Here is an 18,658-nt window from a genome sequence, read left to right as displayed (position 1 = left end):
CAAATTCAATTCCTGTGAAATGGATGAAACTGCTCATAAATCATCTCAAAGAAATCCTGTCCAAATGCCCAAAAAGCTATGTAAGCAGATGTCCGTGCACCCGCGACACTTTAAAATGTAAATGTGCATCATATACATTTAGAAAAATTACGTCCAATTACCTTGAAACATTTGCCAATCAGCTTCTCATGTGTATATTTCCAACAACCCAAGTAGGTGGAAATTGTATTATTTAGAATTATGTTTCCCCTTTGTCGTCGTATGTCTCTATTTCTTATCTTGCTGTACAATTTTGCTTATGGTGTTTTTGTTTGTGTCTACTGTTTAATGACCAAGTTAATCATAGTTTAGGGTGGTTATGAATATATAAAGCTTTTGTTATTTTCTTGTTAGTTTGTAAACAGACAATGAAAAATAAGGTGTCAAAAAAATGTCAATCAGTTTGTTTTCTTCACCAAGCATTTTAAGATGTAGGTGTGGGGGGGAGAAGGGACAGAGGGGAATGCATGAAGAGATTGTAATAAGTCAATGTAGGCAAGCGATGGTTGAAAAGGGTGTGTTGTAGGTGTGATTTGAGGGACCAGTGGCCCTGTGGTGGGCAGACATGGGGGAACGGGCAACATCGGGAGTTCACACAAATATTATTGCTGATGAAGATTGTCTTTGAAAGAAGATGCTATCTGCCATTGAATCATCCACTCCTTCTCCCAAACTCCCAGAAAACGTGGGAATAATTGACCGCAAAAAGAGAGAACATTTGCGGCCTAGGAGAGGAGCAGGGTTGAGAAAAATGGGTGATGTCTGCCATTGGGGGACAGAATTGAAGAAGGCTGCTTTGCAAGAGTGTTGATGATCTGTATTAAACGGAACTGTGACCTACATTATATATCATATGAGGTTTCATTATTTTTTTATTATAGGCTGAAAAGTTATTTGAAACATTTAAAAGCATCCATTCTGAAATTGGCAGGTATGGCACTGTTAGCTTAGCCGTTGTATTGGCCACACTAGAGGAACTTTTTCTAGCTTTTGTGACTCATTAATCTTGCGATTGATGTGCACCGCGGACTTGAGTGTAGGGACACTAATATTGGCACTCTGTGTTGGAGCGGTGTGGGACTTAGGGTGCTGACCTCATTTTTCCTCACTCACATCTGCTTCATTGAGACTTTGAAGCTATTTAATTAATTTAATGCTTGGGTCAGCCAAATTAGAAGCTACATAATCATGTTTCACATCATGCCTCTTTCTTTGAACTCACTTCCTCTCTCTTCATTTTCCTCTTGCAGTTTTTTTACCATCTGATTTATTCCTTTGATTCTGTTTTTCTATCTTTCTCTTCCTCTTTCTCTCTTTTCTGTCTTTCTAACTTTTCCCTGGGTCTCTGTCTAATGAAAAATAAGTAATGTCCTCAAAATTGAATGCCTGTGGCCGCATCTACAACCAATCACACAAAGGAAACCCTAGTTATTTATCCCAGAGTTCCCCAAGTCTGATAAGAGGACGGTCTGAAGAACTCTCCTTGAAGTATGTTCCACCCATGGTCATCTAGAAAGAGAACTGTTTACTCAAGTAATTAATAATATGTGAAGTCAAAATAGTGGCTGTTTTTGCAGTGGTCACCCCGCCCAATCCAATTAAAATAACTGCACGTGCAGATGTCACTTGCAAACATGCCCCTGTCATCCTCTGTAAAAGTTTCCTCTCTCTCTGAACAATCAGATTTGCGCCTAGATGTTTTGCTTTTTCTGGCACTTAATCATGGTAACTGCGTAAACCTCTGACATCTTTTCTTGCTTCAGACAAGCGACCTAATGTTGAAACGTAGAAATGAATGGTGGTTCGGAGCACACAATTCGTGCCTGTCATTGGGTTGTCTCATGCGGCTGGTCATGCTGAACTGGCGGCGGATCCTATTTTAATTGAGTGCACGCGGGCTCGCATTTTGTAAAATTGCACTGTCAGTAAATACATATTATGAAACATCACAAAAATAAGTACAAGTCACAGCATTTACTTTTTCAAAGCACATAGAATAAATGGCAGAAATGGATTTGGAATGCAGGATGTCTCCAAACTGCAGGTCATTGTACCCAGAATAGTACGTCTAGTCGATTTCTCGGATATTTGATAAAATACATAAAAACGTATTTTTTGTGTGATTATGGATGCGTTGTTCGGGATATTGAAGCCAGCCATAGTATTGTTGTGTTTTTCCATTTTTTTCTGTTCGTTTCCTTAATAGCAATGCTGTTGTACCAGGCTTTTAGACATTATCATAGGATTTGGAGTGTGGGCAAGCAAACTAAGTAAAGAGTGGGCAAGCAAACTAAGTGAAGACCAGCACTGAGGCAGCTACACTGGCTTCCGATCCTAGCCAGGACACAGTTTAAAGCTATGTGTCTGGTACACAAGGCCATGTGGAAAACGAGTCCACCGATTATACACTCATTAATAACCCCATATCTCCCTCATAGAACTCTACGTTCTAGCTCTCTACATCTGGCTACCACCAAGAACATAAGGAAGGTGAGATGGGGCGGACGCTCTTTCTCATTCACTGCCGCAAATATGTGGAATTCCCTTCCCCAGGCCTTGCGGTAGAACAATAATCTTTTGGTCTTCCGTAAACTTTTAAAAACCCATTTGTTTGGAATGCTTGTATAGCTCTGCGGACTGGCCCTATTCTGTTCTTCCTTTCTTCAGCGCTACGAGGCCTCCGGGTAGTTAGTCGCTATAGAAATACATTTTCATTAATTCATTCATGTTCAGGATAGTTTGGAGGTGCAGTTGTCCCGGGTGCCTGGCCAGCAGGGGCTGGAGTAGTTGACGGTAAACCAAATAGCATGTATAAAAAGGTAAGCAAGTAGAATTGGTCAAGATATTGTAGATGTTCACCCCACAGCTTTTTTTAAGGGGCCTAGTGGCTAATGCTGTATTTTATAGAGCTGCTAAACCGCAACTGGTAGTTTTTGACAAAGCAATATTTAAAGTTGTATGCCCCTCTAAAACATCTTTTATATAAATGATAAATATGATGACAAGAACTTACAGGCTCCGGCTTAACACTGCAGGACTAGCCAAAAGGTGACAGAGACCTACAAAATGTGGATTTGGACTACCAAAGAACAGTTAGCTACCATTGTGCCTCTTTTATGGTGTACACTCTTAATCAAGCAGAATAACCCAGACACAGTACCGCACAAGCATGTGGGATATTGATCTTCCACCTCGCTTATCTCTTCTGAGGAAAGGGGCGGGATAACAGAATGTTATCTTTGTCTAGCCTTTTGAGCACTATTCAATGCTGTATCAAATAGACATTGCCCGTTTAATGTCCTGTATCGAGCCTTCAAATAATGGACACTCTTTTGAAACTCATCACCCAGGCATTTTGTACTGCTAGACATTATAGTGATGTAAAATACTAATTCTTGTTGCAGTTTTCTGTGATCCTAAAGATGGTTAAACATCTGCTGATCTCTGAAAATCCTCGATTTGTGAACTTTGTATGATTGTGTCCTTGAGCAGCTTGTGCACATTCCGGGCTAATGTGTGAAAAAGATTTATAACTACATTAGTGAAGGTGATATTTTTATTTTACTATGTAAAAAGTGAAGTCTCCTAATAGGTTGTTTTTTTAGTTTGGCATATTTAGCAAATATATTTATCATAGCTCCTTCTTTTTTTAAAGTTATCTTGCATTGAACTCTTTTAGCAGCCTGCTCTTCCTTCATGGAAAAACACTTATTTAATTTTTTTAACATTTTCTTTTTTTAAATGTATCCTGATTTTAATGTGTCTTAAAAAAATATATGGAGGATGCCTTTTCTGGGAAATTTCTTGCTTACCTAATAATACTTAAACTGACCTAGATTGCCACTAGTTAACCATAGCATGTCTTCAAAGGTGAAGTATTTTCGATTTTGTTCATCTAAATAATCCCCTAGAGTAGTTATTTCTCTACTGTTCACGGTTTGATAAGCATATGGTGTTTAAAGTATTATAAGCTTATTCCTATACCCTTGAAAGTGCAGATATATTTTTGGTAACGTTTTTGTGTCTCCAATCTGGTACTTAAATCAGATGGTTTACGGTGGTGACCCAACTCATTATTATACGATGTGTTACCCTTGTTTGTTATTTTTTTGTGAAAAGTTAAAATCTTCTTTCTTAAAGTACGAGACTTGAAAACAGTTTTTAGCTTTTGGAATGGTCCTTGCTTCCCCCCACAGGTGCCGCCTCATTTCCTCCATCCCAGACAAGACATTTGGATACTCACAGAGATTATTAACACATCCACTCCTGATAGTTGCTGGTGATGTGTCGGGGAGTTTTTTCAAAGATAGAACTAATATTGAAAAACAATAATTCGAGGCATGTCTACTCTGCCTATCAGTTTTAATTGTAGTCATGTCAAAGACCACAATAAACCTTCACTTCTTCGAAAAAGCAGTCACGTAATTGTGAGCAAACATATCTTCTAAATGTTCTGCTAACTGAAAAGAAAGTTTCACACAACATGTTTTTGGGCACTGAACCCCAATCCGTGTCTCATCCAGTCCTTTTTATTTTTCCAATATTATGTCTGTCGTTTTTCCCATTTTATACAGCGTTAGGGTACTACATTTCAAGTACATGATAGGAACATGCATATGTTTAATGTTTATTTGGAGCACTCGGGGCTTTGCATCCACATAAAGTAAGAAAGTAAGGTGTCTGTTTTTCACTTGAAATGTGTCAGAGAAAATCAAGGCGAGAGAAGGATATCCACTGTCACATGTTTTAATTTTCAGCACTAAAAAAAAAAGAATTACTGGGGGATTCTAGTATGTTGTATTGGGGGCCACCAGTGACCCAAAAACTAGTTGGGTGAACTTCCCTGGTAAATTTCTTCATATATCCATTATTACATGAATGAAATAGTTGATTAATGGTTTTCAATCCACCAACTCCATTGTTGGAGTATTGATTTGTGCCCTAAATCTTTTATTTATTCCTTCATATTTGAGAATGCATTCTCAAGAGAGCTATCTGGTGTTTGTTTTGCAAAATCATGGGGAAGTGGGGGATCTTTTTTCTCTATCGTTTGTACTCAAATTACATAATACCCGCTGTTGGAAATGGCCCTTTTTGCAGGGTTATCCCTTAACCTTTTGCTTCTTCCTCCTATTTTTCCTGGGCACTTTCTCACTGGGCACTTTCTCACTGCTGTTCAGAGTTACAGTTACAGAGTTACAGTTCAAGTGCTCCTGTTGTACATTGCTGTTATGGATTGGTGTTTCCATGATTGCCATATTTCATTTACTAGTCAGTCCCTAGTACTTTGCACTGTGTGTGCCCAGGGCCTGTGAATCAAATGCTGCTAGTTGGCCTGCAACATTGATTGTGCCACCCACATAAGCAGCCTGTGAAGGTAACTCAGATCTGCCACTGCAGTATATGTGTGCAGTTTAGTACTGCCATGTCGACTTGGGAAGTGCACCCACTTGCCAGGCCCTACCCTTCCCTTTTCTTACATGTTAGTCACCCCTAAGGTAGGCCCAAGGTACCCCTGTGGGCAGGGTGCAGTGTACGTGAAAGGTAGGACATGCCCTGGTGTGTGTGGCATGTCCTGATAGTGAAATACTGCCAAATTCGTTTTTCACTATTGCAAGGCTACCTGTTCCCAAAGGATGGAATGGGGAGTTTGCTTATAACATCTTATAAACAGAACTACCCCTGGGAACAAGGTAGGAAAATAATGTTTAGTATGCCTGAACTCAGAACGATAAAATGCATCTTTTAGTGAGGTTTGTTTTACATTCTGTGTTTGAAAATACCACTTTTAGAAAGTAGGTATTTTCTTGCTTAGCCATCCAGTGTGCCTCTGCTAGGAAGTGTATTGAATGTCTGGCTTTGGGGTGACAGGGGCTGGGGTTTTGCAATGGCATCAGAGAGTCTGGAGACGCTAGGATGAATAGACCTGGGCTTAATTTAGAGTAGGGGAGGAGATTTCCTTTCAACTGAATGGGCCTGCTCTGCCTTCTACAATGCTGTCTTCGCCTCCTGCCAGGAAGCTGGGCCAGAGAGGACATACTGGTTTGGACTAAGCACAGACACTCTCTGCCTCAGAGAACAAAGGGATTTTGGGTATAAATACTGGGGTCCGGACCCCATAACTTTAGAACTCTTTTGGACCAAGAAGACTGCTAAGAAGAAGAGCTGGAGAAGCTGTGAGGAGGAAACACCACTTTGATGAGTGCTTTGCTGTGTTGGCCTGCAGTGGCTGCTTCTGTCTTGGGCAGTGAAAGGACTGGACTGAACTTTCTACAACTTCTTTATTGAGTGTCTCCAAGGGCTTGAGGTAAAGCTTGTCCCCTGTTCAAGAAGTCTCAAGAACAGGAAAGACTTCAAGTTATTCTGCCATCAGCACTGGGGACTGTCTGTTTTGTGCTGCAACAGAAGAAAAAGCAACCTGACGCCATCTACGATGCTGCCGCCGTCTCCATGTCCTGAAGGCTCAACAGAAGGCACCTTCGCACACCGCACCGCAACCCTGGTGTCACCGATAACACCACCCGACGACACCACCGAGCTTGCACCGTGACCTGTGGGCACCGCACTTCACACCACCGAGCTTCATGACGCTTACTTGGTATCCCCGACGACGCTGCTCTACGCCGATATCGACGCTGCTGCTTGCATCGTGGTTCGAGGGCACCACTTGTAAGATCCACGACACACCGTCCTCATAACGCACCGTAGCCTTGGCCTGCCGATACTGGCGCCATCGACTCCAGTTTGTTAGCCAACGACAGCGCTTCAGCAACGACGCCGCCTCTCCTTACACCGCGACGAGCACTGCATCACTTCGCACCACAGCCTTGGTCTCACTGACGCCGCTAAACGACCGTCACCGAGCCGCTACCTGCACAGCAACTTAAGTGTACCGCACCGCTGTACTTAACCCAACGCCTGCTGACGCTGGCTTTCCCAACTTAAACCGCAAGGAGTTCGATCTGCAACATGTGTGACTCTAAGGGCCCGACAACTCCTGCACCGACTTGCGGAACCAACGCCGACTCATCGGAGCTCAACGAGAGGTCGTAGACGCCCTACATTTCCAAAGGTACTGTTTGGATTTGTTGTTCACAATGGTGTGGTAGTCCCGGACTGAGCTACTGACATCAAGGAACTGTAATTGTCAAGTATTCTTGCAAAGTATACATTTTTAAGTACCGTATTGTGGATTTGTATCGTTTTTTGTCTTGTTTTAAGTATATAAAATATTGGATATTTTTCTAAAACTGGTGTGATGTAGTTTCGTAGTGTTTTCACTGTATTACTGTTGGTTATGTGCCAATGTGTTACATACTGCCTCTGAGGTAAGCCTGACTGCTTGTGCCAAGCTACCAAGGGGGTGAGTAGGGGTTATTTCAGGAGTGTAACTCCCTTACCTTGACTAGAAGGGAGGGTCCCTATTTGGACAAAGTTGCAAACCATTGCCACTTGGAGATCCCCATTTCTAACGCCGCATACTCGGGGAACTAACTGTGTGAGCGGATTCAAGGCCATTTCAAACAAAAGCAGCAACAAGGGATTCCGAAAATGTGATATTCCTGAGATTCCAGTTCTTCCTACAGCAAATCTATCTATAGCTATTTTCCTCAAAGTGAGTTTCTCCTTTTCTCTTATAGCTCCCAATATTTCACTTTTAGAGAAATCTATGGAAAATCCTTTCAGTTCAATGTATGCATGATTTTACTAATCCTTGCTACTAAGATCATGGCAAAGCTCTCTTCATCAGCAGTTGCGAGTATGATTGGCTAGAAGATTCTTGATTTTCAGATCTGTTCTGGTGATGTATTAAGACTTATTAATTTTGTACCCTGTAATTTAGACCCTGGTTTATCTTAAATTTAGAATTGAGGTGGGTGGAGCTGTGCCAAGATCAAGATGACTGATCTGTAAACTATCTGTACGACCCTGGCCACTTTAAGGGAGAATAATCCAGTGCAATGCAGGTCGAGTCTAGGATTCCAGAACCTCTGTATCTCCATGGATCGAGTACTGTGTTGGAGTCAGTGTGGAGCGGAAGGGAGATCCTAGCAGAGCTGCACAAAATGTGATTCCAACACATGCCGGAGAGCTGACGGAGTGGGAGGAGATGCTGGCCCGGGCTGTACAAGCAGGGCCTTCCAACGACAGTTAACCCTTCATGAGCTTGATTATTATTACTGCAACAAGCTCGACAGAGGAGCCTGTATAATACTCAACGGATGGCTTTCCCCTACCAATCGCAATACTGTCCTAGGAGCGGCTCAAGAGATTACAGGTGAGGTGAATAAACATGAAGGATTGTCTAATTTATGGGTTGGACTCTGCCTCTCAGTTTGCAAGCAAAAGTCCTGATCAGTAAAAATAGGCCATTTCGAAGAAGAGGGAGAAATAAGTGTAAAGCATGCAGGCAAATGACCTGTAAGTCAGGTGATCATGTTTGAATAGATGATCGCCAGCTATACACTCCTGCGGCCGAGTGTCTTCTTTGAATCATTTGACTCATTTGACTGATCAGACTTCGTAGGGGGGATCTTTGCTCCGACATGCTTTTCTGTATTATGTCAGATGACTTGAATCTATGTCCTGACTATTGGGGGTTACCAACATATTGTATTTTGCCATGAAGGATTATTGCCTATAATTCTTCCACATTACTTACACCCCTTGTAGTTGTCGTATTACACAACCTCTTACCAGTGAACATATGTTTGCCAAGAAGAGCCCAGACAGACATGGTCTGGGATCAAGTACCTGAGGTTTAGAGCCCATGGACAACAATAGTGTGTTCTTAACTTCCAAATTGTCGTGTATTTCTATAGGTTCTGATTCGATCCCCCTATTCCTGACCCTATTCTGGTTAAACTTACTAGCTAGTTAACTAACAGTCAGCCCATGAGGCAAGAAATTCCCCATGATGCAGATACCGTTATCTGACGCAGTCACACTACGGCACAGGAACGTGTTATCTGATTAGGTCATAACGCTTGAGATCTAATTAGACAAGCGATATTCCTCCAGCCCCTGATAAGGCATACGACGTTCTCATAACAAATCAAACCTATGACAACCTGGATAATCCGTGCGGCCATTGTTTTGATTTCACAGAGAACTTTAGTAAAGAATGTGCTAACGAGCAAGTCGTATGACATCTTTATTGACGTACCTATGTCCATCCTTACGTCAATCCCGGCACCTTTAAGGTATAAATATTGCCGACCTTGCCCTATGCAAACACACGCGTGGTGACAAGACGGAGCAGCCATACTTGCCGAAGCCGAGAGCAGAAGCAGACCCCGCAGGCAGCAGCCCCGCCTTCGTGACGCGCTGAGAGACGCGCTGCTATCTCAAGCCGAGAGACCCAGCACCGGCGCTTCTGGGCAGCCCTCGCAGGCAGCCTGGAATATCGAGAGCAGAGAAAGAGATACCATTCCTCATTCATCCTAAATTCCAGGTACAGAACTGAATAACCCCTCCTAGAGAATTCTTTAGTTATTCACTTGGCAAAAACAAACTTAAACTAAACTGTAACTTTCTATTCCCGCCCACGCATTAGACTTAGGTCAGGTACACGGGGTAGGCGTATTTAGAAACACCAGTTGAGTACGTTTAGTCAAATGTATATATGTATGTAAATATATTTTATTCATTTTAAACATCATATGGCTCAGAAACCATATCAATGTTTTTACAGTATTATTTTATACTATTGCTTCTAATGTATGCACTTTACTTAACTATAAGTATTGCAATAATATCGATCCATTTCTCTTGTACGAGAAAAGAGACTGATCAATAAATAACATCTTTATTGAACACGCCCGTCTCTTCCTTTTCTCTACATTCTGATGAGACTAAGAATGCACGTACTGACTGAGTAAAATAATTGCCTTGTGCTCACACGACTCTCGAGATTGACTCTTGATTAGGGGAGAGCAAAGTTGTCATGTTCTATGGTTGTCAGAAACTAAATCCCTTCTTGTCTAATCAGGGGAGTTAATCCTTCCTTGAACATTCGAGAAAGTTTCTAGCGAACTCTGAGCTTAGCTGGCAAACCCAAAAATTAAGTCTAGTATCGACAGTAGTAGACCTAGTTAACGTCTGGCCTAGGCCTTTACTGCTGTAGGCACTATTCCAATGCGCAGAGCCTATTGGGAAAATAGGAGCTACACTACATGGCGCCCAACGTGTTTGGAAAGGGCGATAAAACTAACGTAAGACATTTAGAGTAACTCAGTCGTGCTTTCTCACTCAGACCCCTTTTCCTAAATACTCCAAAGACGTCTGGAGTGGGTGAAAGGTTATTATATCCTCCAAAACCTCGCAGGAGGGAACTCCTATGTATGGTTCTTGGTCTAGTCAACGTTGAAGGATAAAACAGTTCCAAAATATTGTGCACCTACTCTTTGTTCCATAAAGAAACCTGATCTGCAAACAAAAGACATAAGCTTCCTGTCGGTAAAATGACAGAGAGTGATGAAGAAAGAGAGGCAATTAGATTAGCTACTGAAATAGCAGCAGCTGATACTACAGCACTCGATGCAGACCCGGATATAATACTCATCCAGGTCGCCAAAAGGAGAGCTATAACTCTAAAACTTATAGAAAATGGACTGACACCTAGAGGTGGCACAGTCATATTCGTAATCGAGGCACACGAATATCGGCAGACAGAGGTATACTATACATGGATAAATTTTCCAGCAGCAAATGCTGTAACAAAGTACTTCCACTATTACAAAGTAGAGGAACCTCCTAATGAGTACACTCCTTTCGAGGAGGTGGAAGTACCACTCAAATTCCAAGAGCATTTGCTCTTATTTGATGGCGCCCTAATACATAACAATCACATTACAAGGCTCGGTCCTTTAGGAAGACCAGGAGCAACGTGGCCGGTCCTAGCCGGATACACACCACATCCAGACATCGAAAGAATGCCTGCAGCAGAGCTGTTAATACAGCTAAAACAACTACTAAAAATTCACAGACAATTAGTTCAGTATGTAATGCGGACTTCAACAATTCAGCCAGCGATTAAACTTCCACAGCTGACCCCTCACCAGGGGAACACAAATAAAATCACACCACAGAACATCCAATCCTGCCTAGGTAAAGTTCCAGCTAAACGGGAACAAATACCATTCTGGTTGGCACAGAAAATTACCCAAATAGAGGCGGTGTTTCCTGACACCACCCCATTAGAAAAACACAGGATTCTGACTATATGTCTCCCAATGGGAATCGCACCACACATTGAGGACTGTGACACTTGGGGTACAGTCTTTGCTTCCATCTACACAAAAACGCACGGTGTCCCATCCATTTCGGTGATACCAGATGTGCTAAAACAAATTCAAGATGAATACGGTCCAGAACCTGCTTTAACTCTTGGTATGAAATTACTGAAAGACTTCAAGCAGGTCTCGGCTATATTATTAGCCAACATAAAAGGTGAGGCAGCAAACGTGGCGATCCGCCAGAGGTTAAAAGAGACAGATATAGCAGACCAACCAGCTGAAATTGCCAGAATCATAGAAAAATCCTATGAGGAACTAGGCAGAGATAGTCTAGGTGGAATACCAGTAAAACCGCAACTGACTACAAGTCCAGAAAAAATATTTTTTAATAATAATTCACCAAAAAAGAACTGGGATGGAAATAAACAATCCAATCCTAAAGAAAAGAAATTCCAGTCCAGAGGAAGGTCTCCTAGGCGAAGAGAGAAATCTCCAAACCCGAGACAAAGGTCACCTCAGAGTGAACCCTCTGGGAATAGATATAACCTTAGAAATAGGGATAATATTAAAAAACCTGATAGATATCAAGACATTGATACACGTCCCTCTCAATCTTTTCAGAATTCCTCGCAGAAATCGGAAAGAAGAGGACGATCAGAAGAGCACGCCAAGTCCAAAGACAAGGAACCTGCTCAACTGAAAAAGAAATCACAATTTCCAAAAAAGAAGGTAGCCAGTATCAAGGTAGTTAACAATGCCGAGAATACTGAGGACACAACTGAAAAACGGAGAATGGGCTCAGACAATGCTAGACAGCGCAGCAGAGGTGAGCATAGCTCGCAAAGTCCTTATGAATCATCTGGAGACAGTGGACACGAATGAATACCTTCAAGTGGAAACTGCAGATACCAGAGTTAGCAAGCCCCACAAAATATACGAGATAACATTACGTATAGAGGGAGATAAGACTAGGAAAATAAGGGGACTATTTTGGGATAACCTATCCAAGGGCTATGACATCCTTCTAGCTGAAAAAGACTGGCCACCAGAGTTTGTCAGGGAATGCCCTCATGGCGAAGAAGTAATTATGCCTGCCTTCTCGAATCAAATACCGATTCATAAAAAATATACACTTGCTAGAAAGTGGGCAGTGGCCTTAGCACCTGCTTTATATAAAAATCATGTAGGATGGGATGAGGATTCTCCTCCTCACAAAGTCCAGTTAAAATCACAACCTACTGCACAAAGGCAGTACCCAATTAAGCAAGAAGCTAAAAAACAAGTAAATGAAATACTAGATCAGCTAGAATACCAAGGGGTGATTGAAACTTGCACCTCACAAATGAACAATCCTTTATTTCCGGTCTCCAAACCAGACAATTCGTACCGTCTAGTTTTGGATTACCGACACCTTAACACATGTTGCAAAACTTTTGCAGTGCAAAACTCACACAGTGCTGCACTAATGAATAACATAGTGCGCAAAAAATACAAAACAACCTTGGACATCTCCAACGGATTCTTTTGTCAAAACATAGCACCAGAGAGCAGATATTTAACTGCATTCTCAGTAAATGGCACTCAAAAACAATTCTGTCGGTTAGCCCAGGGGTACAAGAACAGCCCGGGGGTATTCTCAGCGAGAGTAACAGAATTACTACAACTATATGATGATGAAGCATTATCTTATGTCGATGACATTTACTTAACAGATGATGACCTGGAAACTCACTTGAAAAGAGTGAACACCATAATACTTGGTTTCGCTGCAGAGGGTTACAAATTCAACTTCAAAAAGTCCAGAATTGCCCATCTGAAAATCCAGTACGGAGGATATGAATTATCAAGTATTGCCTGGTTAACAGTCTTTTAAGAACTAGAAGAATTAAAAAATCTAAAATATGAAAAAACTTATCCTCTGCCAATCGACATTCTGCCTCTACGACATTACGCCTGTGTAATCTATACAGACGGACATGCTCAACCCTCCGTTTGGGGAGAACATGCATACAATCCCACATGTGAGATTACAAAAGAAGTGTGGCACGGAGGTAAACTAAGACCTCTATTAAGAAAATCACACTCAGTAGAAACTAATTCAGAACTACAAACTGAAATATTAGCTTTGAAAATGGCGCTAGATAATGCGGATCGCGAATTCCCGACACTGATAGTGTCAGATTCATATTTCTGCGTCAAAGCATATAACAAGGATTTGCAGACGTGGATTCAGAACGATTACAAAGATGACACGGATGCACCAATAAAGCAGAGACTGCTCTGGGAACAGGTAGCTCTTTTGAAAAAAGAACTACCAAAGACTCACGTGACACACTCACTGAGTCACCAGCGTGATGGCGTTCACGTTGTAGGGAATTCATTGGCTGAAACAGCCGCAGTGGCAGCCAGTAAACCGGCTCCCGTAGATCGAAAAAAGCGTACATTAAAATACATTGACGGCGAAACATTGCTGGCAGTAAAAACGTCATCAAAAGGCGACTGCTCGGCGTTACCGATCAACTATCCACTCAATTACACATACATCATAGATGCAAACTCCATTCCTTTTGCTCGAATCCCTGGAGTGGGGGATAGAGTGATTCCAAACATGGACAGGAGAAACTTGTTAATCGCAGACGCACACATGGGCGAGGGTCTCAGACACCTTAAATTAAAAGATTCTCTGGAAGAATTACAATCACGGTACTGGTGGCCAGGCATGAGCCTGCACTACACCATGTTTGTAAAAAACTGCCCAAACTGCAACAGAGATCGCAGTGGGGAGAGAAGCAGTTTAATACCTCGTCGTATCAAGGCAGATAATATAACCAGCAAAAAGAATGGCTTGCGATTAACATATACAGGCTAGTTCCCACTTATAATGTAGATCCACAGCACTCGGCTGACGTCCGGACTATTATACAAGATTTGCGAGTCTAAATGGCATATACGCTAAGAGCATGCTACGTTCGACAATTTTTTCTTTTTCTCAGGCAATCCAGCCTGGGGGGGGAAAGAATGGCCAAATGAGCACAGCCCAGCGGGAATCTTCTCACTTCCTTCCTGAGGGTATGGGATGGTGTAAAGAAAAAACCAAGACAGAAAGCAATCTATAATAGAAAGGATATTAGGTTCGGGAGCTGGGTGGGTCAAACATCTAATAAGTGTCCAACGTAGTCTTAATAACTTGCCAAGAAATTCTCTGAAGGGATTCAGTCCGTACGAATTATTATTCGGAACTAGGATGTTGATCTCTGACCTTGATAGTCAGACTTCAGTGGTAACAGAAAAAAGCTTTGATGTCAAAGACCGTTTGGCTATTTTGCAGGACTTAAACAAAACAAGAAAAGACCTGAGCAACATACAGTTGAAACAACAGCCAACAACCACTGAAGAATCACCACCTGTCCCAGCAAGACCTGTCTGGATTCCAAAAGTCGGGGATCTAGTCAGGGAGAAGATCGCGGTAAAGAAGGAATTTGGGCCTTCTTACAGAAAAGCAGTTCCTGTCTTGTCTGTCAACGGGACAGGATCAGTAGTACTACCGCCACTTGCTGGAAAAAAGGAGAACCGAGTTGTATCCATCGACCTGGTAAAACCACAACATGTGGCCGATAACAAACAGTAGGCCAAGTGGACTCCCAATAAGTAGCAGAACACCAAGGTTTGCTACCAGTACAGAGGTCCTATCAAAGAGGCTCATCACATTCGAAACGCCTACGGAAGAACAACAAGGACTATGCAACAATGCAATAGAACTTAGACCTCTGAAAACCCAAATAAAGACATTTAGCAGAGACACACCAATCTATACAGAAGTACCAAGTGAAAATGCAAGAAACAAAAATCCTGAACCAATTGGAACAATTGACAGAACTGCATCCGGTTACTTCATCAACTTCGATGATTCCTCTGAAGGCTTCAGCGAACAAAAGACACAGCCATCATCAAAATCCTTTAAAGACAAAGCGAAGGAACTTTTAAAACAACTGAAAGAAACATATCTAGTTTCTCCATGGATTGAATTTTGGGTGGGTTTTGGTGCATTTATCCTCATACTTTGGCTCATCATGGTATTTACTTTGGGACGCTTCATTGAGGGAAAATATGCTAAAATGGACACAGCAAGTCAGAACATCAACTTGGTCCTCAAACCACACACATCTTCACACGTCAAGAAACGAGAACTTTCTTCAGAACTTTCTTCAGCCAACTTCACAGCAATTCCAATACCTGGTGGGGTAGCCTGGGACAACACTGACTATGAAATTTATGGTCCGGTCGAGATCCTGAAATATCCACACCAAATCAAGATCTCCTTGAGTGATTTTGCAAAACCAAACTCATTTGCTGATGATTGGGACTTTGAAAGTATAAACAATATGATGTCTGACTTAGTAATGTCTGCTAAATTTACAAAACATGATTATTTGCAGGGTTCTACAAATTATGACAGCATGTACTGCTATAACCATTATGGTAACCATTTCTTGCATAAATCTGCACAACCTAGAAATGTTTTAAATTTTAATCAATGGGAACATTGTGCTACACCTCCAAAAGGGAGCTCTAGAACCGTATATGGCAAATATTCATATTTTTCAGGTTTTAACATAACTAATGCTGAAACATTTTATTACAAATTGTCAAACAAGACAGGGATGAAAACCATGATAACCAACACAAAATTGATATATTCAGATTCTTTCTTTGAAAAAATGAATACTTTTGGATTTGATTATTGGGACAAAAATGTTGATTTGAAAAGTGTTTGGGGTACAAAAGAATGGCAAGTACAGGGTATAGAAGCTTTGTTTAGAGCCTGCATGATCCCAGAACAAATGATATTTTTAAATGACACCGTTCAACAAACCACCTGTCTTGGCTTAGCCAAAATCAAAGATTTAAATAACCTGTCTATTCCAAAGCCAACAATGTTTAGCAATAACTCTGAAACAGATGAAGAAATAGACATAAACCATATACTTAACCAAAACAGAACACATCCTGATTGGAAACAATGGTTGATCTGGCCCACAGATACAAATAACTGTCAAGATAGATTCCTGAATAAAACACAGGGTTTCAAAATGACCAGGCCAGACCCTAGATATCCCCAAAGACATCACCCAGGGATAATAACAACCTACAGTGTGGGCAAATTATGCCTTCAATGGCTACAAACTTCCACACTGCCTGAAATTAAGCAACACCTAACTTTACTTACTGATGTTGCTGACTTGCGTGATTTCATACTGGGACCACGCAAACAGCGTCATAAGCGTTTCATAGCAGCCTCTGTATATGCAGCATACAATGAGGCCTGGAAGGTTACTCAAATTGAGACAGCAGAAAGAATACGGGAAATTGACCGTATTAATTTGGAAAAATCACTTTCTGTAGTGGACAATGGGTTAATGACTCTGTCCTCCAGAATTTTTTCATTGGACAGCATTGTGTCGTCAGCAATCGATATATTATCGCAAGACTTACTGTTATTACAACATGGTCAGTCACAATTGCGTTCTATTGTACAGCTTGGCTGGACGTTACAAAATCTGCGTTCAGGCTATGTGCCTTGGCGTTTAATCAACACAACGTCACTATTCCAAATCTTTAACCTTACTGATAGACAAATCGGTATGGCTCAGAAGGGTGCTGATTATACAATCTTGAGCATTGAAAAACTAGAAAGATTACCGTTGACAATGTCAGAACGACCTGTCAGTGAATGGATAATCCACGGAATAATAAATATTCCAATCTCAACCTTCAGGTTTCAATACTGCCAAAAATATATACAGGCTGGCATGTACGAGAAATTGGGAAAGGGGTACCTTAAAACAACATGGAACCTGCCCTATTCACATGCATGTGTCAGTAACAAAGGACAGAAAGTGTTTCTTAGTGGCAACAATTGTGCTATGTCACTAAGCGGCACGCTTCTGTGTAACGGTATTAGTTTGCACGGAGCCTGTGAAGGGAATTCATACAACCTTTCATGTCACCAGCAAGGCGCACCTGCAACTGAAATAGAACCATTCTTTCAAAGACTCTATAATGGGAGTTACATTCTTATTGTAGACCGCAGATGCTGTAGTCTTATGCCCGGTACTCCTTATCTCGTCACTACGACGGCGAAGGTCAAGTGCTGTGGACGTTCTTTGTTTCCCAGCTCCTTTCCAGACAAGGAGGCAAGGGTATGGCCCGGATTGAAGATTACTTCTATTCGAATAGACACTTTAAGCAGAATGAAAACAGTGCTTCTTCAGACGCCTACAAGGCTCACGTCATCTAAAGAAACGTATGATCTACAAGTCGCAAGGACGACTGCAGAGATACATACATTATTATCAACTAATTCCCCCGTACATTTCGCGGAAATCCTGAGCGAAATCTTAAATATTTCTGATACCACAGGGGTCTCAAAGGTATTTAAGACAGTATTTTCGATGGCATTAACACCATTCAAAGCCATACTGGGTATTTTTCCAGACTTCGTCCATTCGATTTTTGGCGGACTTCCCCTGATCCTAGGACTAATTGCAGGAATCCTATTCCTAGTCCTTATTTTTCGTTATGGCAACCCATGTCACAGAACAAAATCTCACGACAATGGAAGATACGATCCTAGCCATTGGATACCGGGACCGGATATCAAAAATCCTGGGACTATCCCGGCTTAGAGACCTAAACATGACTTGGTTTCTATCATTTCGACCAATGTGGCAAAGGTGTGTTTTACCTGTACTAAGGTGTCTGCTATGCGGAGAAGAATGCGTGTTAGACACCTGTCTGACGCTACAATCGGATGCGCCGGTGGATGCAGATACACTGTTGGTTCCTACCAAGGTTCACGCACTGTGCTGCCCTCAAAGGCTGCCAATTCTGATGACGGCATTCCTGGAATCTTCACCACTGCGATTGAAGAGTAGTGAAGTTCAAGATGAAAGCAGCATCGAACAGGTACGACCTTCTGTCAGCAATGCAAATCAGAATGTCAATGGAGACAATCATGCGCATGAATGCATGGTTACCCCTATTTCCGACTTAGAGGAACTTTCCCATGAAGCTGTTGACAGTTTTTTCGAAAGCCTGAATGATATGATGTTCTCTCCGGAACAGAAATAGAGACTTTTGAGTAAACTCGCACACGGCGTTCCCTGAATTCGGCCTTCAACTTTAAAAATAAAGTCACATGAACAATTACAATCCAGTTCACGGACAGCAACTTTTTTCAGCAAGCCCCTAAAATATTTTTCTATATATTTTTTCCCGGGACACTGATTTTCTGCTTAAAGTAAGAGACTATTCCTAGAGAACTAAGATTTCTATTTTAGATACTTTATAGACTTTATAGACTTTAGCTGCCCGCTGGTATG

At 41.7% G+C, this 18,658-nt stretch overlaps 1 protein-coding gene across 1 annotated transcript in view; it reads left to right on the top strand.

The window, feature by feature from the left end:
• Positions 1 to 18,658, top strand: part of ITFG1 (integrin alpha FG-GAP repeat containing 1) — a 1,092,549-nt gene that overhangs the window by 910,685 nt on the left and 163,206 nt on the right. The gene's annotated exons all lie outside the window — the stretch shown is intronic.

This window comes from Lissotriton helveticus, chromosome 12 (genome assembly GCF_964261635.1).
Source record: "Lissotriton helveticus chromosome 12, aLisHel1.1, whole genome shotgun sequence".
NCBI lineage: Eukaryota > Metazoa > Chordata > Amphibia > Caudata > Salamandridae > Lissotriton > Lissotriton helveticus.
Note: the sequence above shows the minus strand (reverse complement) of the source record. Positions and strands in the feature narration are given on the sequence as shown.